The sequence below is a fragment of the Pinus tabuliformis genome, chromosome 6 (genome assembly GCF_031772625.1).
Source record: "Pinus tabuliformis cultivar Carrire ecotype Pingquan chromosome 6, CPIR1, whole genome shotgun sequence".
In the NCBI taxonomy this organism is placed as follows: Eukaryota; Viridiplantae; Streptophyta; class Pinopsida; order Pinales; family Pinaceae; genus Pinus; species Pinus tabuliformis.
The window spans coordinates 1,862,940,755-1,862,964,910 of NC_142292.1; the positions used below are offsets into that span (position 1 = coordinate 1,862,940,755).

The following is a 24,156-nucleotide window of genomic DNA, read 5'->3' on the forward strand; positions in this document are numbered from 1 at the left end:
CATGCTCAATTCTGTCCCAAGGCAACTTGCATGTGGATGTGTCATGTGATCCATCTCTTTTGCAACGTATGCAGTGCAAATCTGACTTTTCTCCTTGAGAGTGTTTGCCCCCCCTGCCTCTGAAATTTCTTCCTCTTCCTCTTCGACCACCTCTTCCTCTCAAATAATCTTGAGCAAGATTCTTCTCTCTATGTGCAAGGCACATAGCCTCTTCAGAAGACTGGGGAGTTGTCTTCTTCCCAAAAGCTTTCTCTCTTTCATCAATTTTTTTCACAAGGGAATCAAGGGTAATATATTTGAGGTTTCCATTTGCTTGCAATGACTCAAGATAATTTGAGTAAGTGGGATAAAGTTCCTTGAGAAAAGCTATCAGAGGAATGTCCAGTTGAATCAACATTAGTGACTTTGATATCATGCATATAAAATTTACTTCTGATGCAAGAGTAAGAGGATCATCATTTTGTAATTCAAGGGTGAACAATTTAATCATGAGTTGAACAAATTCAAGTGCAGAGTGTGAGTCATAGAGTTCCTTCAGCCTTTTTAAGGCTTCGAAAGCATTTGAAAATGTCGAAATATGGCGACTCAACTCTTCATTTACTGATGCTGTAATCAATGCATAAGCCATTTTGTTCTTATTTTCCCAAATGGCGAATTCCTTGTCTGAGGTATGTTGTTCTAGCTCTTTGTCTCAGTCTCCAACACACACTCCTTTCCATAGCTCATTATAAATGAGAGTGTGTTTGATTTCCGCAACCATTCTAGATAGTTCTCCTTCCCGGTGAGAACCACTCCCATAGTAGATATCAATGAGTGCATTTTAAAAGTGTACTGTCTAAAAAATCGCTCTTCTATTGGTAAAAAAATGACGCAGGAGGTTGGCGAAAATGAGGTGGTAGTCTGTAATTCGACTACTGGTTAACTTTGTAACCAATCAGTTGCTCTTATATCTGGTTCTGTACATGGATTTCCCCCCTCAGGGTCCCTCTTATCTGACCAATCACTTTCGGTCCCTCGTTGACTTCTCCTTTTATCAAGCGCTTCAATCATCGTCGTTGATCTCACTTTTCCAGATCCAACGGATATCGCGTCGTCTACTCACCAATTAGCCGGACGATCTCCATTGTCGATGGGACCCATGCAATCGAACGACTATCGCACAATCTCATAACGAAACCAAAAGGAATAAAAACCCCAGTTCATAACCTTATCGTGTTCGAAATTTAAATTAACTCACATGCATCTTCCGACGTGATCACTGACAAATCTGATTCGTCTAATCGAATGGCTATCACGTCACCACTCACCAACTAGCTTGGCCAATCTCCATCGTCGATCAATCTCGTTTGATCCAATGGCTATCGCGTAATCTCACGTGAAATCTTGCACAATGCATAACAAATCGAGAGCGTGCGAGAAAAGTGGTTTTCTCGTGCTATGTGTCACCCGCTAAGGTTAATCGCGTGAAATTTAGGAATACCATTTCCAGCCTTTAGGGCGCATGAGATACCGCTTACCACTTGTCGAATACTACCCACATGCTTAATTCATATTTTAATAAAGACGCTTAAGAAAAAGTTTAGCGCTTAAACTCAGTATTAACGCTTAACACTAATTGACTGTGATTTAGAAATAAAATGTATGAACAGAGAAAAATATCTGATTAGGGTCCAGAACATCGATACACAGTGATAAGAGAATTTCATTCATCGCAGCCGTGTTTAACACTATGAAACCAAGAGAGTGATACCTCAACTGTTCTTGTAAAGCAGTTGCCTCACATAACCAGCCGAACGTCTGCAACAGTTGCCAGAGAGGGGCAACCGTTGCTAGAGAGGGGCAGCAGTTGCGAGAGAGGAGTTACAAAGCAGAGAGGGAAGCCAAAAATGGCGTTGGCTCTGATACCATGTCAGACCAGGAGGTAACTCCTCAAATGTAATCGTATTATTCATTCAGGTTGTTCATTATTATATACAAGGAGTGACTGTTCAGTTCATCTCTCGATGACTCTCCATTTTCTCTATTATTTGTTTACACTAATTACAATTGTTCACCCAATCTCTATGATTAGGTGTTAACAAATTTAAAAAGATTTAAATCTAATAACACAAAGTTATTAACATATTATGAATCAATAAACTCAATAATACAAATTTATCATGTTAAAAATCAATTACATTACTTTAAATACAAAAATTAATAATTACACTGCTTAAATCAATTGATAACTCAATCATTGCACAACTTTATAATTAACCAATCATTGTATTATTACACACGATTAGAATCATTCAACCAATCAATGAATCAATCATGGTACTACATAGTTCGTCAATCAATAAATCAATCATTACACTATGTCATAATCAACCAATCAATGAATCAATCATTACACTAAAAAGTGAATCCCTCTATCTATAAATCATTATAATATTTTGTATTATTTTAAAATTTTATTTTGAAGTAATATTTTGTATTATTTTAAAATTTTATTTCGAAGTGATAATTATAAAATTTAATTAAACAAAATAATAAATTTTGAAAATATCTACAGTTTGTCTTAATCCTTCCAACAACAAAGAAAATATAATTTAGAACCTGAAATTTCAACATCACTCAAAGTCTTTCCAAACTTTTATTAACAAAAGGTAATACGTTGATACAACTCTGACACTCTACTTACAATAGAAAATGACTTGAGTATATTTTGTTCTACATTTACGATTATTACAATGTTATATTTTGTAATTTGTTTGTGTATGATATCATATTCTGATAAATTAGAAATTGATTCCCGTTCAGATCGGACAATATGTTTATCGGAACAAAAGAGAAAAAATAAAAAGAAAAAAGCATAAATCATAGATAGATCTAAGTCCTCTTGGGAAGGCTTCCTTAAGGAAAAAGGAGATAGATTATGGAGGAATATTCGATCCTATTCATGAGATTATGTAAATCTCCTAAACTTGGAAGTTAGAAACTTTTTCTACTCTTTTGGAGATTGAAATAAATTACTAATTCATGATCTGACATGTACAAAGTGAAAACTTCATTTTCAATTATACCCTGAGATCATTTGAAAGAGTTTCATTTGCTTTTCTTCCATTCTGGTTTATGGTCTTTCTGGCTATATGGTCTATCCAGGGGAAAGATTTAGCTTCAAGAAATAGTAAATGATCTCATAGATACACAAATGTATAACTCTCCAGGAATTTGGATTGTGCTTATATCCATAACTGTAGGAATTGGGTCCGAACTTTACTTTTTCCAGTCTCTTTTCATCAATGGACCCCTTATGAAGGGAAGAAGTGCGATTAATTTTACAAATTATTACCTCTCTAATAAAATAGATTGAATAGATATCTATCTTTCTTTTTTATAAATGTTTCTATGGACATGTGGAAAAGAGAAAGAAAAGGACTGTTACCCCTACCTCCACTCGGACCAAGACATCACTTTTACGGAAAAAAGTTAAAGTTTTTGAAAATATTTTTTATTTTGTACCATATTCAATTCTTTAGGTTTCTATTGAAAAAGAAAGGATGTTCATTCAGTCGTCTTGTTTTATAGGAAATCTCCTCCAGATAAAAAAAAATTTATGATGAACCTATATGACCAATCGTATATCAATACTCGAATACGCTATCTCTAACATATGTTCATTCATAGATCAGGATATTTTTCATATATATATATGAATGGAATAGAATTTCCTTTTGGGATGCCTTGATGGTGAAATGGTAGACACGCGAGACTCAAAATCTCGTGCTTAAGAGCGTGGAGGTTCGAGTCCTCTTCAAGGCATAATATTGCTCATGCTTATTGAATGAGCAATATTATGGCAAATCTCGTAGAGTATCTCAATAGATTGAGATAGATTCTCTGTTGATACGAGGTATTCCGACGATCGATTACCTACAAGTTAACGCTGTTGGAATAGGACAGTGGATCACAGGTAGGATCAGATCTTCTCTACCTAATGAGGAGTCCATTCCGAATACACCCTCGTATTATGAGGTATATTTCATTAAGGACACAGATTGAGAAGATCGATACATAGATTGACCAGATACCACCTCTATCAAGATCTTGCAATATACGGGAGTTACGACCGAACCTCACCAACTATATCCATGTCGGATCCTGTGACTCTATCCTTTCCTCTCTTCAAATAGTGTGGAAAAAAAATAATGCTAGAACCGAAATCGAGGAAATAAGGAGTAAGCATAGTCTAGTTAACTTAATGAGATATTATTAGACTATGCTTACTCTTACATGGTCGAGATCTCGGAGTGAGGAACCTCAAATTAAAGATCTATCAAGTCTTTATAGGATCTTAAATTGGAGCATATGTAGAACCTCTCATTGATTCCCACGACCCTACTGCCCGGTCAATTTTCTTTTACTTCATTCCATATTCTCCCAGCTGATATCAAATCTTAATCCTGTTGTATGAATTGAGTGTTCAATTTCATTGGGAAAAAGCCATTTATTCTCCAACAATGTCTTTGTAATTTGATCCAATAACATTCTGTTAGATAGGAACAGATTTGATAAATATTGATAACTCTCGAATAGAGTATTATAAAGAAAAGATTCATTAGATAATAGCCTATTGGTTCCGAGCCATCTTTGGCGATGAATTAACGATTGGAAGCGGTCAACCCTTTCTCTCGAATTTTCGGTCAACCAACGGTTATATGAATATATAGGAAAATATGGCTGCATACGTTCCAATTGGATACCAATCACTTGAATGCGTTTGAAATGCTCGATATGTCTATGTCTAAGAGACAATGGTTTCCACCAATTCATGACCAAAACCGAATTGATCGTGGATTTTGAATCATATCTATGAAAAAAACTTTGGATACTTTTTTTAGGGAAAAAATCAGGTTGTGCTATTAATCTTCTTGCACCATAAGTAATATAAAGCCTTTTCAGCAGTTCTTCATTTGCGAAAAATTCTCGGCGTGAAAACACAGGCTGCTGCTCTTGAAATAGGAAGGAATCCCAAAGAAATTGTCTTCCTATAAAGAACAGTGGTTTCTTAGAGTATTTATATTGCTTCGGATATTGTATAGGAAATAGAGATCTGTCCATCTGCCGTTTTCTTAACGATCCGAACTGATACGAAGATCCCAATGAATTGGGTGTTTTTATATGATCGAATCTATTACTGCGAAGAAAACTAAGACGCCAGATCCTAGGAGTCCAAACTACATTCTTTATTAATTCTTCATCCATATCCCTTTGTTTTGCGTCGGGAGTAAACTTCAATTCATATTCTTTCATAAATCGTATCAGATCTAGATTATCTCTCTTTTTGAGTTGAGGAGCAAATGTGATCTGATCCTATCGGACTTACCCCGACATATTCCTAACCTAGAAAATGGAAACTCCACTAGAATACTTTCTAAAAGACTAGAAGCTATATCAATATCATGCTCAGCTAATTTATCGAAAGGAATCCAATTCTCTCTATTTCGTTCTGATATAGACCAAGAATCTCGAGCCGCTGATCCGGCCAAGCAACCCAAAATATGGGGAAGTATGGTCAATTCCTTCATAGTTGTTTCAGCAATCGAAGGTTCTAAATACCATTCGGACAAATAACAAAACCTTTTCTTCCATAATTCCTTTTTGGTAGATAAAGGATTCATGGGAGAATTTCTTCTAAGCGTATTTTGTATAAAAGCCTTTCCTACTTTGTAGATAATTCTTTCGTCATTTTGACTGGATCCAACCTGATTATCCATAGATTTTAAATGAAAAATTTGCCTATAAATAGCGGATCAAATTGTATTAGTGTCTATAACTGATTTATTTCGGGTAATACTAAGTATTAAGGCTTCATCGACCAGTGCTGCTAGATCTCGTGCAGCATAATCTATGGTTATAGATCCAAATTCATTGGGAAATTTCCCGAGTATAATCCTTTGCTACATAAAAGAATAGGAAATTCCCTTTTTCGTTGTGGGATAACAAGCATTCGAATATTGATCGATCTATCTAATCGATTTGGAGCTATTAGAGCTAGATCCACTCTTTGGGGGATATGAGTCGAAGCAATAACAAGAATATTTCTCATGGAATCTTTTTCACCATCTCTAAATCTAAAGAGATTGTTCATTAATACACTAAGGAACAAGTCAGTGAAGCCAAAACCAAATAAATAGTTAGTTGCGTCATTTAAATTCAGTTCATGAATGTTTGGAATCCATATTATGCAAGGAGACATGCTTTTCGCCAATTCTAAGGTAATATGGAAATCTTCCATTTTGTCTTTCACAAAAGGATCAAACTCAGTAGGAATACGTTCAACAGGGTAATCTAAATACTCACCATACCAGAGCTTCTTCAGAGATATTCTTATTAAAGGAACATATGAGTCTGCTGCTAGACTTTTGACCAAATAGGATCGGCTAGTTCCCATAGGAGAGCGATTGGTTGCCAGGATAAAAGATTTTCGTTCTTCCTCATGACGAATGAGATCCTTGGGTAGTAAATCTATAGAAGATAGAATATTGATATCCGGATATATCTCTTTTTTCCTATCTTGTTCCGACTAGATCGCACCATGTATTTTCTCAGAAATAAAGAGGTTATTCTCATGAACGAGGGCCATAGCTGAGGGTTGAAAATGGATGAGTTCCATAGATGCGGAAAGGAAGATAGCTTTTGGCAACAATGCTTTTTATATCCACTTTTTTTTTCAGGAAGATCTTTACGCAATTTCTCATGATCATTATTTGGATGTATCAAGTTCCTCCAGACCGATGGAACATTTAAGTTCCAATGATCAATTAAGTTTCCTAACTGTAAAACGTTTGATTGGTCAAATACTTCAACAAAATCATTCAATTGTTTTATTCGTGAATTGCGATCCAAATCCATTAGCTGATCGCAAGAAGAGTTTCTATTCTGAATCGGTACTAGAAGCACTTACATTGGTCCTGGAAGTTCTGTTCTCTATATGGTCAAAATCTTCCGTGGAAGGGATGAATGAATGTAAGAGTTTCCAGTCGATCCATTCAATATTTCCCTTCTTAGAGGATAAATTCCCACATTCAAATTCTATATTAGATGCAAGAATACCCTATTCTATTCATCCGGAAATTTTGGTTTGAACCTTTCGTCGCTGGATCCGAGATGCTCCCTCCTTGCACCCATTACGATCTGTTCTCTATGACTATAGAAATAGTCCAGAGAATTTACAAAGATCAATTATTGTCGTCCCAAGAGTAAATACGAGATTCTTCCTGTTCCTGTTGAATTATTATGTCTGTGAATGCGAATCCATTTTATTTTCCCGTCTTAAACAATCCTCTCATTCATGATCGTTGTCCCATGGATCTTTCCCTCAGCGAACTCATTTTCATCGAAAGATAAAACATATTATCATTTTTTCTCGTCGAAATTCACTGAAAAGTATCTGGTCGTTGAAGGATCCTAAAATTCACTATGTTAGATATGGCGAAAGACCTATTATAGCTATAAAGGGTGCTGATCTCCTAGTTAAAAAATGTAGATATTATCTTCTAATTTTTCGGCAATTTTATTTCCATCTTTGGTCCGAACCGTATAGGGTCTGTTCTCATCAATTATCCAAGAATTGTTCTTCTTCTCCAGGTTATTTTTTGAGGGTTCGGATGAACCCTCTTTTGGTCAGAACCAAAACGCTAGATGAGTTATTCATCCCCGTTCTTATTACCAATGAAATGGATCCAATAGTTCCGATTGTACCAATAATTGGATTATTGGCTACAGAAAAATTCTGTGACATATCAGGGCGGCCAATTAGTAAATTGTCTTGGACCAGTCTAACAGATGATGATACCCTCGATCGATTTGATCAAATTTGGAGAAATCTTTTTCATTACTACAGTGGATCCTTTGATCGAGATGGTTTATATCGTATAAAGTATATACTTTTATTATCATGTGCTAAAACTTTAGCCTGTAAACATAAAAGTACGATACGTGTAGTTCGGAAGGAATTAGGTCCAGAACTCTTTAAAAAATCGTTTTCAAAAGAACGAGAATTTGATTCTCTGCCTTTTTCATCAAAAGCGGCGGCCCGTTCGCAGAGAGAACGAATTTGGCATTCAGATATTCCGCAGATAAATCCCCTAGCTAATTCTTGGCAAAAGATACAGGATCTGAAAATAGAAAATTTATTTGACCAATGAAATGCTCTTTGAGTAATTGCCTCAATTCAAAATCATTTTTATTTTTCTATCCGAGAACTAATAGGAAATAGATACATTACATGGGGAAAGCCGTGTGCAATGAGAATTGCAAGCACGGTTTGGGGAGAGATTTCTCGCTCTTACTGATACTGAAGAGCAGATCATCCACTACATCCAACGAGCTCCGAGTTCGAGTCTCGGGCAACCCGGATCAAATTTATGATAGGTACCTCTGTGCACTTATTCTGGTTCTGGATCTAATCAAGTTTTTTTAATATTTGTTTCTATTCACAGGGAACGAACTATCGCACTACGGGTTCTCCAGAAAGGTGATAAATAATTGATATTCCACTCATATAAATTTATTAATAATTTGGTTCCAGAATTGCGTTGCACTTCGTTATAGCGAAAAAAAAAAAAAAAAACTTATTCGATCCTATCTGTTCTCATTCCAATTGATCTTCCATTTCTGGAACCAGGAATAAATAATTTGATGGAGTATCTAACAATAGATAAATCTATAGAGTGTGGAATATATCTAAAAAAGATAGAGTCTATCTAAAATACCTCTATATTCTATCCATATAGTATAGATTCAGTATCTATCCCATTGGGATAGATATTTAAATTCCATCCCAGATATTGGTTGACATTGATACATGGATCATATTATACTGTAAAATAACAAGCCTTATGCTTGGGAGCCTCTGATGATTTTATAAACGAAGTTCTGACCATGACCGCAATTATAGAAAGACACGAAAGCGCAAATTTATGGAGTCGCTTCTGCGACTGGATCACTAGCACTGAAAACCGTCTTTACATTGGATGGTTCGGCGTCTTGATGATCCCTACCCTATTGACCGCAACCTCTGTATTCATTATTGCTTTCATCGCAGCTCCTCCAGTAGATATTGATGGTATTTGTGAACCTGTTTCTGGTTCTCTTCTTTATGGAAACAATATTATCTCCGGTGCCATTATTTCTACCTCTGCAGCTATCGGTTTGCACTTCTATCCCATCTGGGAAGCAGCTTCCGTCGATGAATGGCTATACAATGAGGGTCCTTACGAGCTAATCGTTCTACACTTCCTACTTGGTGTAGCTTGCTATATGGGTCGTGAGTGGGAACTTAGCTTCAGTCTAGGTATGCGTCCTTAGATTGTTGTTGCATACTCAGCTCCTGTTGCAGCTGCTACTGCCATTTTCTTGATCTACCCTATTGGTCAAGGAAGCTTCTCTGACGTTATGCCTCTAGGAATCTCTGGTACTGTCAATTTCATGATTTTATTCCAGGCTGAGCACAATATCCATATGCATCCATTCCACATGTTGGGTGTAGCTGGCGTATTCGGCGGCTCTCTATTCAGTGCTATGCATGGTTCTTTGGTAACTTCCAGTTTGATCAGGGAAACTACTGAGAATCAGTCCGCAAATGCAGGTTACAAATTTGGTCAGGAGGAAGAAACCTACAATATTGTGGCTGCTCACGGTTATTTCGGCCGATTGATCTTCCAATATGCTAGTTTCAACAACTCCCGTTCTTTACATTTCTTCTTAGCTGCTTGGCCCGTAGCAGGTATTTGGTTTACCGCTCTAGGCATAAGCACTATGGCTTTCAACCTAAATGGATTCAATTTCAACCAATCTGTAGTTGACAGTCAAGGCCGTGTAATTAACACTTGGGCTGATATCATTAATCGTGCTAACCTAGGTATGGAAGTTATGCACGAACGTAATGCTCACAACTTTCCTCTGGATCTAGCCGCTGTTGAATCTATTTCAATAGGTGGATAATACTCTGATGGATTGTTATCGTGTATTGCTTAATTGAAGCATACCAAGCCTTTCATTCATTTTATTGAAAGGCTTGGTATGCTTCAATTGTTTGGTGTTATTATTCATACTTCTTCCTATTCCATCAATAATGGATATGTGCAGTTCCCCTGCATCCAGCAGGAATTGAACCCGCGAGTTCGGCAATTATGAGTTGGGCGCTTTAACCATTCAGCCATGGATGCTAGATAAAGATCATCAACATATTCATTCTATAATATGAGTATAGACTCAGCATCATCTCTAGGCATAACTTGTCTCCATTTGCTTTATATAAGCTCAGCCTGGAGTTTCCAGTATAGCCACCCCTACCCTCTCTGTCAATCCCACGGGCCTAACATGACGATAGAGCCATAAAAGAGATGGAAGGACTCACGAACATATTTCAGCAAATGCTCTCAGGCATAACTTGTCTCCATTCGTTTCGTATCAGCTTAGCCCGAAGTTTCCAGTATAGCGATCCTTACCCTACGAGCTACTATAATATATGTTCTCAACTTGATATCTATAAAGATAGATGGATCATCCATATCCAATTTGTTGTCCATCTACCATAGTAGACTCACTCATTCATATATGACGAGGGGGCCCTTTTAACTCAGTGGTAGAGTAACGCCATGGTAAGGCGTAAGTCATCGGTTCAAGTCCGATAAAGGGCTCATGTTTCCCACGAAGAAAGAAGGATCGGGTGTCCATTTCTCATCGTATGATCCACATCTTTTCAAGATGAAAACCCTTTTTCAGGGACGAAAATTATCTGTCATGATAGGTTTCAGGCAAAACATTTGTTATGACGGAGTCTCACAACTAATATGGGGGGAGGACCACTATATTTTTAGCAATAATAGTCTTCTTCATCCTGCTACTATAGGATCAGTATATAGTTTACTCGATCTTTTTCAATTTTGAACATATCAGAGGTATTATGGATACCTGGTAATTTCAAATTACCAGTCTTCAAAAGAAGTGGAAAAAACGGAGGAGAAGTAAGTGAACCTGACCCATTGGCTTATGAATATATAAGCTACTCTGGTATTGAAATTTGATGGAGATTTGGAAAGTGGACCTTTCCTATCCGAAATTAATCGATCTTATTTAGTTGATCGAACTCCCTATTTGGTTGTTGATTGAATGTTTCGTCGGATCGATTTTTATGGTCTCTTCTCCCTTCCCTAGACAGAAAGAGATATAGATCCTGAAGTAAGTCCATTCCGAGCCGAATTACGGACAACGTATTTTCTCTGTTTAGACGAAATTGATACACAAATAAAATATGTGATTCTGTTACGATGTACTAAATATTTTCATATGAATGTACCGTATGGTGATTACACCGGTGAGAAACGGATCAAAATTAAGATGTGAAAAGAGAAAACAAAAGGGAAAAAAAAGGGTTTCACTTTTGGATCACAATGGTTCAATATATAACTTCTTGCTATAGAAGGAGAAGAACTTTGGAGTCATTTCATTTAGCTCTATGAGTTATGAAAAAATCGACTCGTTCCTGCCCGTAGACTCATTTGTATCGGACCACGATGTAGTATACATAGAGATGGATGAGAGAGAATAGAAATACTCCTTTTCATTTTGTTGCATTGCAGAAGGTTCAAGACAAGAATGAATAAAAAATATTGAATGGAATATATATTGTGAATAGAATCTGGTCAATGGAAGGCAGAAAGCGCACTTCCCTCCCCTTAAATTGTTCCATCGATGTTATTCAATAGGTGATTCGAGGATCAGATAGGAACTCTGAAAACTCGGGATCGAGCGATCATGCATTTACCTATATTGAATCGGTTCGGTCCAGTTTCAAATATTTGTTCCAACAACGAATCTTCGGAACCCTATTTTTTTTAAAGGATGATGGATGAAAAATTGTCCCCAATTCATCGTATACCTTTTGATCATATAGGGTGCTCGGAAATGGTCGAAATAGTGAAATAGGAGGATCGCTATGACTATAGCCCTTGGAAAGTCTTCTAAAGAAGAAAAAACTTTATTTGATACTGTGGATGACTGGCTACGCAGAGACCGTTTCGTTTTTGTGGGTTGGTCCGGTCTATTGCTCTTTCCTTGTGCCTATTTTTCCTTAGGTGGATGGTTCACGGGTACAACCTTTGTGACTTCATGGTATACTCACGGATTGGCCAGTTCCTATCTGGAAGGTTGTAATTTCCTAACTGCCGCAATTTCTACTCCTGCTAATAGTTTAGCACATTCTTTGCTGCTATTATGGGGTCCCGAAGCACAAGGAGATTTGACTCGTTGGTGTCAATTAGGTGGTCTATGGACCTTCGTTGCTCTTCACGGTGCTTTCGGTCTAATAGGTTTCATGTTACGTCAATTTGAACTTGCTCAATCTATACAATTGCGACCTTATAATGCAATTGCATTCTCTGCTCCAATTGCTGTCTTTGTTTCTGTATTTTTGATCTATCCATTGGGACAGTCTGGTTGGTTTTTCGCACCTAGTTTTGGTGTAGCAGCTATTTTCCGTTTTATCCTCTTCTTTCAAGGTTTTCATAATTGGACCTTGAATCCATTTCATATGATGGGAGTTGCCAGAGTATTGGGTGCTGCTCTTCTATGCGCTACCATATTTTCGAGTTTTAGGTTTCGATATTTATTATGGAATATGGTTATCTTCAGAGATTTGGAATGCAAGATTCAAGAACATTTGTACATGTTGCAATGATCTCTCATTGTCTTTGAAATGATTTGGTATCTTGAAACTTTATGTTTGTTCTTATTTTGTCTTCTTTCATTTTTTATAATCTAATCTCGAAATTTAATTGTTAAAGTTTGTCATTTTCATCTGGGTTATAACTTTCAGATATTTTTTTAGATAGAACTTCCTCTTCTGTTAATACCATAAAGCTACTATAATGAATAAATTATCAACTGACCTTATTATATTTTTTTTATCGAAAATTATATAATCATTGTCAGGGTTACTCCTTGTAGTGCATTGGAGGTCAACCCATAGAACCTACAACGAGAGCGCTTCCGAGTCCTAAGTGAATGTGTATTCAAGTCATTCATTTGTGGGGACTATTTGAGCACTAACACGGGTACTCTAGATTAGCCTCAGAAATTTGTGATGAGTTGGGGCAGAGCCAAGGATGGAGGGTGAACCCAAAGATGGTGGGCAGACCTACCCATTGTTCTATGCATGGGTTTTGCACATGGTTTTGGGCATGATGGTTTTCTTCCCATGGTATTTTGTAGATCTGGTCAAGGGAACTATGGTTATCTTCTAATCTAGGATTAGTGGGTTAGGGTTTATGAATGCTTCAACATGCATAAATATGTATTGTAATATTGAAAGGACTATAATGAAAAATCAATCTGGTATTCCTGGTTTTAGGATCCAAAGGAAAGTATCTGTGTATATTTATTTTATGTTCTTGCCATTATATAATTTTATGTTTTAAGAATTTGTTTACATGTAATTTTTGTACAGGGTTAAATACTACCTATAGATTACTTGTAAAATCTTTTTTGAGGCTTCTGACCACAAATGGGACTTCAACTTTTAAAGAAGCATATCTCCTCAATCCTGAGTTATGAGACGTGCCACCCGTCGTTAGAACTAGCATGATGACATCAATCAAATGAAAAAGATATTTGGCCCGAAAACCCTGACCTTACGTGTTCATCGCTCCCTGTGGCTAACTAAATCCAAGGTGCACGTTCAAAAATGGCATTTGACGATATTTTTTTAATATATAATCCATGTGAATACAAATGAATATGGTGGAATGATAACCAATTCCACAAATAAATAATCATCTATTCTCATTTCATGAAATAGTCATCGTTACGTGCTTCGCGTGACCTTTTATCTATTCTCATTTCATGAAATAGTCATCGTTACGTGCTTCGCCAGCAACATGTGGGCCTAACCAATTCTGTCCTTCAAACCATTTTACTTTTATAGACGCACCACCTAATTAAGTTAGTTGATTTATCTCAAATAAGGTATGAATCATTTAATTATTAATTTGGTTTTATAATGTTTAGGGTGGTTTTATTATTTTGTGTGAAACACTTGTGGTTTTACGCAGTAGTATAGTAAATATATATCGTTGTATCAAAATGTTTTGTATAATAGTAAATATACATCGTTATATTTAAATGTTTTGTAGAGGTCGGTGAAGGTTTAAAAATATATATTTAAATGTATTGCTTCGAGAGCTTTAGTATGGTAAATATATATCGTTATATCTAGATGTTTTGCATAATAGTAAATATACATCGTTATATTTAAATGTTTTGTAGAGGTCGATGAATGTTTAAAAATATATATTTAAATTTATTGCTTCGAGAGCTTTTTTACTGAAGTAAGTTAAAGATATTGTAATATAAGGTAAATGTTTTGATTATGTCAAATTAAATATGAGTTAAATAAAATAAAATAAAAAATTAAAATTAATAAAATAAAAATAACTATATAAAAGATAAAATATTAATAAAAATAAAAATAGCTTGTGATATTGAGAGTCTAAGGTATTGATTTATAGTATTTATGTGGAATGTAGTTTATCTAAAGGGGAAAATTAAATTGGTCAATAAAAATAAAAATAATTCATAGTATTGAGAGTCTAAGGCATTGATTCATGATATTGAGAGTCTAAAATATTGATCCATGCTATTTATATGAAATGTAGCCTATTTAAAAAGAGTTGTCCTTAGTACGATTTTTAGACTTCCAAAAATTTAAAAAAATTAAATCAAAAAAACCCAAAAAAAATTCCAAAAAATCTCACTAAAAACTAGTTTATTAATAAGCCTCACAAAATTCTAAATTTTTAAATTCTATGGTGAATGAACTCCGTCGTAAACAGAAATTTATATCAGCTTTACCTATTTTAAGCCAATAAAATATTTGAACTAGTGACTTCTAAGTCTTTCATGCTTAATATATCTTTAGTACAATTAAGCAATTCTTATAGCTGTTAACATATTTTTAAAATATTTTAGAAAATACTTTTATATCTTCATTGCGATATCTGCTACATAAATTTAGAATTTAAAATTGCGAAATTTTGACTTTGTATATCCAATCTAATCGCAAGAAAGAAAGTTTAATATTATTTAAGAAATAATATAAAAGTAAATAAATAAAAACGTATTTTATTTACAATTTTTTTTAATGTAAAATGTGTAATAAGAAATTTATATCTTAAATATTTATTTATTTATATTATTGATTTTTATAGGTGTTAAGGTAGGAAACGATATTGTGTAAAATAAATTTAAAAAATTAAATTTAGATACTCATATATATAAGTTTGGTAGGATTTTCTGATTTTCATGTTTACATGTTTATTATTCACCCCGCTACGGGGAAGGTAGCACAAGATTTGAACCTAAGACTTCGGGTTCGGTGAGACTTCATTTCCACATCGACTTGAGCTATCCCAGATTTTCGGAAATATCTCTGAATTTGATAGATAAGAGAGAGGTGAATGGTTTAATTTGATTTATTTTTTAATTTAGATTTTGGAATATTTTCAGAATTTGCAATTCACATTAATTTTGCAGTATATTTATGGGTTAGTAATTAAGCCTACAGGTTCATTTTACTGCCCAGTGTGATGAATAATGAGTATGATGTTAGACCCTTATTTAAGACTTCGATGGATCTATGTGGGTGGTAGTGCAAGTCATGGTATAAGTGAGTTAGAGAATTAGCATAAATCTAAAATTTATAATCATATAAATTAGCACAGTTGTATAATTTAAATGATTGATTAAAGCAAATAGCTATTAAAACACTTATGTGTTATTTAATTTTCAGTCATTTAATCTATGTAATGTTGATAATATATTGTTTAAGGGGTTTTGGATATACAGGTGCTTTGTCAAGACATTGATTAGAAGTCACTAGTTCAATTCCAGTTTAGTCTCAGTGATATATTGGACATGTTAAAGATATAGTCCTATCAAACTTACAAAAAAAATGTTGATAATATATAAAGTGAAAACACAATAAATTTTAAAATAAAAAACAATATTAAAATTCTTAATAGAAAAAACTATTTAAATATTATTAAAATCAAATTATTGAGATATTTTTTATTATTTAAAAAATATAAATTCTTAAAACCTTATTTTTAATACAGCAAGGCTCTGTACTTAATTAAATAGTTTTGATAAAATTTGAAAACAAATCATAAAAAACAATATTATTAATAATTAAATAAATAAATAAATATATATATATAAATTAAAAAAAATATAAAATAAAATAATAATTTTAATATAATTATATCAAAAATATTAATCTATATAGCTAAAAACTTCAAAACCTACATTAATGCCAGGTTATCTCTACGCAAATTTCAGAATATAAATTACTTGGAGGGATATTGGATAGTGGAAACTTCAAAGTATAAATTACCTCGAGGGATGTGGGATAGTCCTCGAAAGCAGTGGTCATGGTGGTGGAATTATCTTGGATAGCAAGAATTAGTAGCAGAGCTTCCTCATACGAACAGGAGGCATGCAAATCAGCTGAGAGCAAGCGCCAGACAGAGGCAGTTACATTCTAACCAATTCATGGCATCCTCGTTGTAGATGTCATCCTAAGTCTCCAAGACCATCGATTACTCAAGGGAAACTGTCACGCCTCCAAGCCGACGATAGTCTTTCAACCGCTCTTAGCAAGGTGCGGCACCACCGAACACTTTATTTTCACCAATATTTATGTTCGTGGACTACGCCTAACCACTTACTCCTACTTAGTTTGTGTTTCACAACCAAGTATTATTATGTTATCCTTTATACCAATGAACACCCATACACATTCATTAACATCAAAAATTATACATGAAGAACACAATTGCACAGTATAAAGGGAGGGGCAACTCCCTGAACAATGAGTCTGCCCGATAATATATTATACAATCTTTTACAAGTTACCAGCTTTACAAGTATACTTAGAAACTCCAAGTTTCATACTTAGCCAAATCTACAATCTTCGGCAAACTCGGTTGCCCAGCTCGTCGGTGCCTCTGCACGGTCACCGCACGACTCACCAACCCTTCTTTCACCTCGTCGCATGATCGTGTTGTTTGCCCAACTTGGGCGTGCCTCCAAGTCGCCACACACAGGCGCCTCTACCTGAGACACACCTTTGTCCACAATCTCAACACTTCACCAAGTCATCGTGCACACTTGCACGACGGGCGGGCGCTCACCGAGCCACCCAAGAACCTGTGCCAAGTCGTCGCACAAACCCGGGCGCCACACACCCGTGCACGCCTCACTCCAACCGACGGGCGACCCTGCCCATGCCCTTCACTCAAAACCAAGACAAGCATTTCACCTCCGTGCGGTCCTGCCCAAGAACGAGCGCATCACTCAAATTTGCGCCTTTCTCCTTAGCTTCCACGCACTTAGACCTGCGCCTTTCTTACATGAGCGAAGATGCTTTGTTGTTGGATCGATGAGCGATGGTCCAAATGAGCTCCATCGCATCACTAATATATACGGGCGGTAGGCAAGGTCGTGGCTGCCCAGCCGACCTGCCTACGCCTTCAATCTTCACGCAATATCATGTCAGCCTCCTCTCCAAACGCTCCCCAACCATCGTCGGCTCCATAAGGTTTAAGTCATGCTCCCACGCATATAAACTCCAGCTCGCCCTTCTCTTATGCGCATAACACTCCATCGCATATCCAAGTCGAGCTCGCACATAACCGGAACGCTGTTCGTTCAGCTCTAACCGCGCGCGCACTGTTCCACCCGTGCGCCCTCCATCGGTCGCGGTCGCACTTCACCCGGTGGGCGAGTCAAGGACTGCAGGTCCTTACAGAAACAATCCAAGAGTAATGATTCTCACAATGTGCGAAACTGTAGAACTTACGGAGAAGCCATGAAATAAGCGGTGGGCATTCGAACCCTTTGTGTCACGCCCCTACACCCGCGGTAGTCTTTCAACCAGTTATAGCGAGGTGTGGCACTATCAATCGTTTTCTTTTCACCAATACTTACGATTGTAGACTACGCCTACCATTCCATACTTAGTTTTATTTTTGTTACCAAGTATTATTGATGTGTTCCTTTATACAAGTGAAAGCCCATAACATTCACATAACAACATTATACAAGAGAAATGCACAACAGTATAAAGGGAGGGGCAACTCCCTGGAATATGAGTCTACCTGAATCAATATATTATACAATTTTCCACTTTTACAAAGTACAGACTAAGTCCTTGGGAAAGCCCAAATTTACACTTAGCCAATTTTCACAACTTCGGCAAACTCGGTTGCCCAGCTCGTCGGCACCTCCGCACGGTCGCCGCACGACTCTCCAACCCTTTGTTCACCTCGTCGCATGATCGTGTTGTTTGCCCAACTCGGGCACGCCTCCAAGTCGCCACACACGAGCGCCTCTGCCCTAGACACACCTTCGTTCACAATCTCAACACACCACCAAGTCTCCGTGCACACTTGCACGACGGGCGGGCGCTCACCCGAGTCACCCAAGAACTCGTGCCAAGTCGTCGCACAAACTGGGCGCCCACCAACGTTTCACCGTCAGGCACTTCGTCGCACAAATCGGGTGCCACACCCGTGCACGCCCTCCTCCTTTGTTTGGCAGGCGACCTCTACTCGCGCCCTCACCCACGTCAAAACAACGTGTTTTCTCCCCGTGTAGCCTCGCCCAAGGTTGGGCGCATCACCTTGCTGCGACTTCCCCTTATCTGCTGCGGCTACCTCTTAACCCACGCACTTCTCCTTTTGGATGAGCGAAGATGATCTGCGTTGAGAGCTTGTCCAAATGAGCTCCACGCATCACTTGTATATACCCATTGTAGGGCGTGGTCCTGGCTTGCCCAACCGACCTCCCTACGCCCACACTTCTCCACAACTTGTCGTCGGCCTTTGTCTCCAAGTGTGGTCGGCCTTAACATATTCCAAGCCATGCCTTACGCATATAAGTAGCTCGCCCACTCCTTTGCACTTCGCATTACCATCATAACGCCTTCGCACAATCAAGTCGAGCTCGCACTTCCACCGAACCGCAGCTCCCCGTGCGCACGCACATTCCACCCGCGCGCCCAGAACTGTAGGTCGTAACATCCTCCTCCACCTGAAGTCGTTGTCGTCCTCAACAACATACCATCATGGTAGCCATCTACCAAGATCATCAGCGACTGTATCATCCATGATGTCATTTCCTCCACATACTGCAAACATCTCTGCAACATATGTATAACCACCGTCTCCATCATGTCTCGTCCCGGCAACCATCTGTCACCAAGATCACCCTACCAAGGTATACACCCCATCGGTATGTCATACATCGGAAATCATCTCAATCCATGACCATCGACCATCTCGTCGCAATCTCCACATGTTGCTCCCCATCGTGGAAGGTTGGCCCCTCCATCCCCAAGCTACATGCTTCCTGCAACATCTCGTGTCATCCTCGTGTGAACTGTTGCCATGATACTCCAACATAATGCTAACACATCTCTGTACACTGCTAGCCCTCATGTCTGAACTAGTTGGGTAGCTAATCCAACTATCACACTCAAACCATGAGAATGCACATCCTCATGCCATCATCAGTCGTTTCTCAGAACATCCTGTGACATCATCAACTCGATCAAGAATCCATCTCCATACAAGTGTAAGCCATGCTCAGGTCCATGAAGTAGTCCTCATCCCATCTGCAACATGCTGTCCATGATGTCTGGTACTAATGTGCTGCATGAAATCAGCCACATCTACCCCAACATCATCATCCATATGTGTATCTCCTCAATATGAAGAGATCATCTCGTCAAACTCCAAATCTTGATGTGCCACATCCAGGTCCATGAAGCAACTTCCATCATATCTGCAATGTGTCATCCCTCAAGTCTGCCATAGAAACAAGTATATACTTGTCTCATCTATCCATGTGCTGCCCATGATCATAGATCAATCAGCTCCCATGTGTCCAAAGTAGTTGAGTCTCGGCTCAACCCATGCCCAAGTGTAGTCACCAAGGCATCATCATCATTGTAACTCCATCACTTCAAAGTGTCTCATATCGATCCTCCACATCAAGTCACTCTTTCAAGCCATTCCCATACATGTACTTGAAAGTATGCACCCCATCCTGCATCAAAGTCTCTGACCTCAGCTCCTCAATGCATCAGATCCTCTAAGTCCACCATATATGAAGTCCCTAAAAGTCACAACCTCATGTCATCATGAGCTCCATGAGTCATCTCCAACCAACATCTCAGCAAGCATACAAGTCTCGGCCCAAAGGTCTCTGCAAGATGCCTCAGCTCTCCATGTAGTAGGAATGCTCCATAGTCTGCTCACAAATCCATCCAAGTCCATGGCCTTGTTGTACATAAGTGCACAACCTCTCCATCGGCTCATAAGTAATAAGTCTCCATGTCACACCAGCAAATCCACCTGCACAACATCCCTGCCTTGGCACTCCTCATTGGATGCCCATAAGTGACACCTCTACAAGTGCTCCTGCATAATGTCCCTGCATAAGACTGCCATGCTCCATGTCTCCAACCTGATGTCCATGACTAAGTTGCCCATGTAGTCCAACCAAGTAGACCCATCACAACAATTGGCCATCCTCATCCAAGTATGCAATCTTCGGTCTAGTGAACTCGGTCACCCAACCATATCATCATCACGAGTTCCTTCCATCATGACTCCCCCACTGAAGGTTACACCAAGACTTGCTCTTGGTCTCGACCATGAGAAGTTCACCCAAGCATCATCATACCTCGAGTGTGTGCCCTCCAATCTGTCCATGAGTCATGCCACGAACTTAGCCAATTCTCCATGTGGCTAAAGCATGACCCAATCCTTCACAATGATCATCATGTTCCTCCCTTGTCACGGGCCTTTGTACCTTCTACCATAAGGCCACAAACAACCCCAACAAGTCCTGCAACAGTCGATAATCCTTGCTTCTCCATACAAGGTTTCATCATAGTTATCCATGGTAAGATCCTCCCTAGCATCGACAAACTGACTTTGCCCTTCCTTGCATACGGTCCATCTATCAAATGCTCAAGTGAAACACAAGTACCAATACTTACTTCATCATGATCATGAGGCTCCTCCATGTGAGTATCCTCGTCCATCCATGTCTGCAAACTGCACGATCCTGGTCCAACTTGATCAATCTCAAGTTCATCCTCCATTGTTGTCACATCTGCAACATCCTCAAACATCACAGCTTCCTCTTCCTTGTTAGCACAATTTGCAACTTCATCCTGCGCCATTGTCCAACCAAGTTGAAGAAGTTCGCCTTTCAACATTTTTTTCCAAGACTTCAAGTTCCTTTTGAATCCGGGGATTCTCTTCTTTCATCCACTTCAACCTGTATAAGGTAAGCAAGAGCTTCCCTTCGCATTCTTCCAAACTTGCCATGCCTTGTCGTTCAGCTTGGTCCAAGCACTAAGCTTCACCTCTGCTAAACCTGTTTCACCATGCACCTGAATCACCCTGATATTCCACCTGTTACCTGCAAAACTTGGACTCCCTGCCAAGTCTTCGGTCTTTGTAGAATTAGCTCCTTGATTCAGTTCACTAGCTCTGATACCAACTGTCACGATAGTGCAGTGGGATCAGCACTTCATCATCAACCCGAACACGAGCTCTGATACCAACTGTCATGCCCCTACACCTGCGGTAGTCTTTCAACCGCTTATAGTGAGGTGCGGCACTACCAATTGTTTTCTTTTCACCAATACTTACGATTGTAGACTACGCCTACCATTCCATACTTAGTTTTATTTTTGTTACCAAGTATTATTAATGTGTTCCTTTATACAAGTGAAAGCCCATAACATTCACATAACAACATTATACAAGAGAAATGCACAACAGTATAAAGGGAGGGGCAACTCCCTGCAATATGAGTCTGCCCGAATCAATATATTATACAATTTTCCACTTTTACAAAGTACATACTAAGTCCTTGGGAAACCCCAAATTTACACTTAGCTAATTTTCACAACTTCGGCAAACTCGGTTGCCCAGCTCGTCGGCACCTCTGCACGGTCGCCGCACGACTCTCCAACCCTTCGTTCACCTTGTCACACGATTGTGTTGTTTGCCCAACTCGGGCGCGCCTCCAAGTCGCCACACACGGGCGCCTCTGCCCGAGACACACCTCCGTTCACAATCTCAACACACCACCAAGTCTCCGTGCACACTTGCACGACGGGCAGGCGCTCACCCGAGTCACCCAAGAACCCGTGCCAAGTCGTCGCACAAACCGGGCGCCCACCAACGTTTCACCGTCGGGCACTCCGTCGCACAAATCGGGCGCCACCCCCGTGCACGCCCTCCTTCTTCGTTCGGCGGACGACCTATGCCCGCGCCCTCACCCAAGTCAAGACAGCGCGTTTTCTCCCCATGTAGCCTCGCCCAAGGTTGTGCGCATCACCTTGCTGCGACTTCCCCTTATCTGCTGCGGCTACCTCTTAACCCACACACTTCTCCTTTTGGATGAGCGAAGATGATCTGCGTTGAGAGCTTGTCCAAATGAGCTCCACGCATCACTTGTATATACCCATCGTACGGCGTGGTCCTGGCTTGCCCAGCGGACCTCCCTACGCCCACACTTCTCCACAACTCGCCGTCGGCCTTTGTCTCCAAGTGTGGTTGGCCTTAACATATTCCAAGCCATGCCTTACGCATATAAGTAGCTCGCCCACTCCTTTGCACTTCGCATTACCATCATAACGCCTTCGCACAATCAAGTTGAGCTCGCACTTCCACCGAACTGCAGCTCCCCGTGTGCACGTACGTTCCACCCGCATGCCTAGAACTGTAGGTCGTAACACTTTGAGTGGTATAAACACAACAAAATGGATATTGAGGCGGAGGAATTGCCGAATGGTCAGATAATTTTTTTTTTTTTTTTTTAACCAATAGTAGTGTTTGAATCATGGTTTTTTAACAGTGGAAATAATTTTTGCATCATCAAAATCAAAAATTTTTAGAACATTCACAATTTTAAAGTTTGATAAGTATAATCTGAATTTACAAAAATCTCTACAAAATTTTATTAAAATTTTGTCAAAATTTCTATAATTTTCAAAGCAAAAAAATGAAAAAAACAGCCTGTTTAGACTACTACGGCTAAAAACAAACTGCTACCTATTATAATATATATTAGAAATTAAAGTTTTAACTTTACATTTCATCCCGGTCCAATCTCCAATATATGACTCGGGAGTTCGTGCACGAGGTTACGTTAACTTAATGTAACGTTACCCATCCATCGTGAGACTAAATAACATCACTATTGTATTATAAATGTGAAGTATTGATTAATAAAGAAAGTAATTTAATGTTTAACGCAGTAACTTCAAAAAAATTCGCGAGGTGCGTTAATTCAACCTGTAAATGTGCGCATCAATTAAAAAAAACGAGTAATCCGCGGCGCACAGCTATTCTTAATGTCTGCTTGTCGTCTTTTGGGATTTCAATTTAAAATTTAAAAAGGTCGCAAGGTCTCGCAGTCATAATCTTCGTACTTCTGCTGTTCCTTTGCCGACGGCATAGGCGCACACGCATTACCGCATTAACCGCTTGTAACCGATGATAGATGGCGCACACCTATTGATTGATTTATTAAAATTCAACGCAATCCAACAGATTTATTAAGATTCAATATAATTTAACTTATTCTCTGACACACCACAGAGGTATACTCATTAACTAATTTGTGGAACATATTACAGTTGTTGATAAGTATTTAAAAGAAGTATACACTGAATATACTTCGCTTGAGAATCAATTTATGTTGTTAATTAAAAAATAAAGAACTAATCTAAGTTTTCAATTAAAAAATGATATTACAATTGTTGATAAGAATTTAAGAGTATATGTTGAGAGAATCAATTTAAGTTACCAATTAAAAAATAAATCTATTTTTTTGAGAATCAATATTAACTCTTAATTAAAAAAGTCAAAATAACACACCACAACAGCATATTTATTAAATTCAACCCAATCTAACACACCACACTGGTTAATAAGTATTCAAAAGAAGGATAAAAGAAGTATATGTTGAATATATTTTTCTTGAAAATCCAATCAAGTTCCAAACTTATTCACTTATTACTCA

The 24,156-nt window shown here is 38.2% G+C and overlaps 2 non-coding genes across 2 annotated transcripts; both read left to right on the forward strand.

Annotated features, from left to right (window-relative positions):
* The first annotated feature begins 3,723 nt into the window (after positions 1 to 3,723).
* On the forward strand, positions 3,724 to 3,804 carry TRNAL-CAA (transfer RNA leucine (anticodon CAA)). Its single transcript has one exon. It is a non-coding gene; the product is annotated as a tRNA-Leu (tRNA).
* A 6,812-nt stretch (positions 3,805 to 10,616) lies between these two features.
* Positions 10,617 to 10,688, forward strand: TRNAT-GGU (transfer RNA threonine (anticodon GGU)). Its single transcript has one exon. It is a non-coding gene; the product is annotated as a tRNA-Thr (tRNA).
* The last annotated feature ends 13,468 nt before the right edge of the window (positions 10,689 to 24,156 follow it).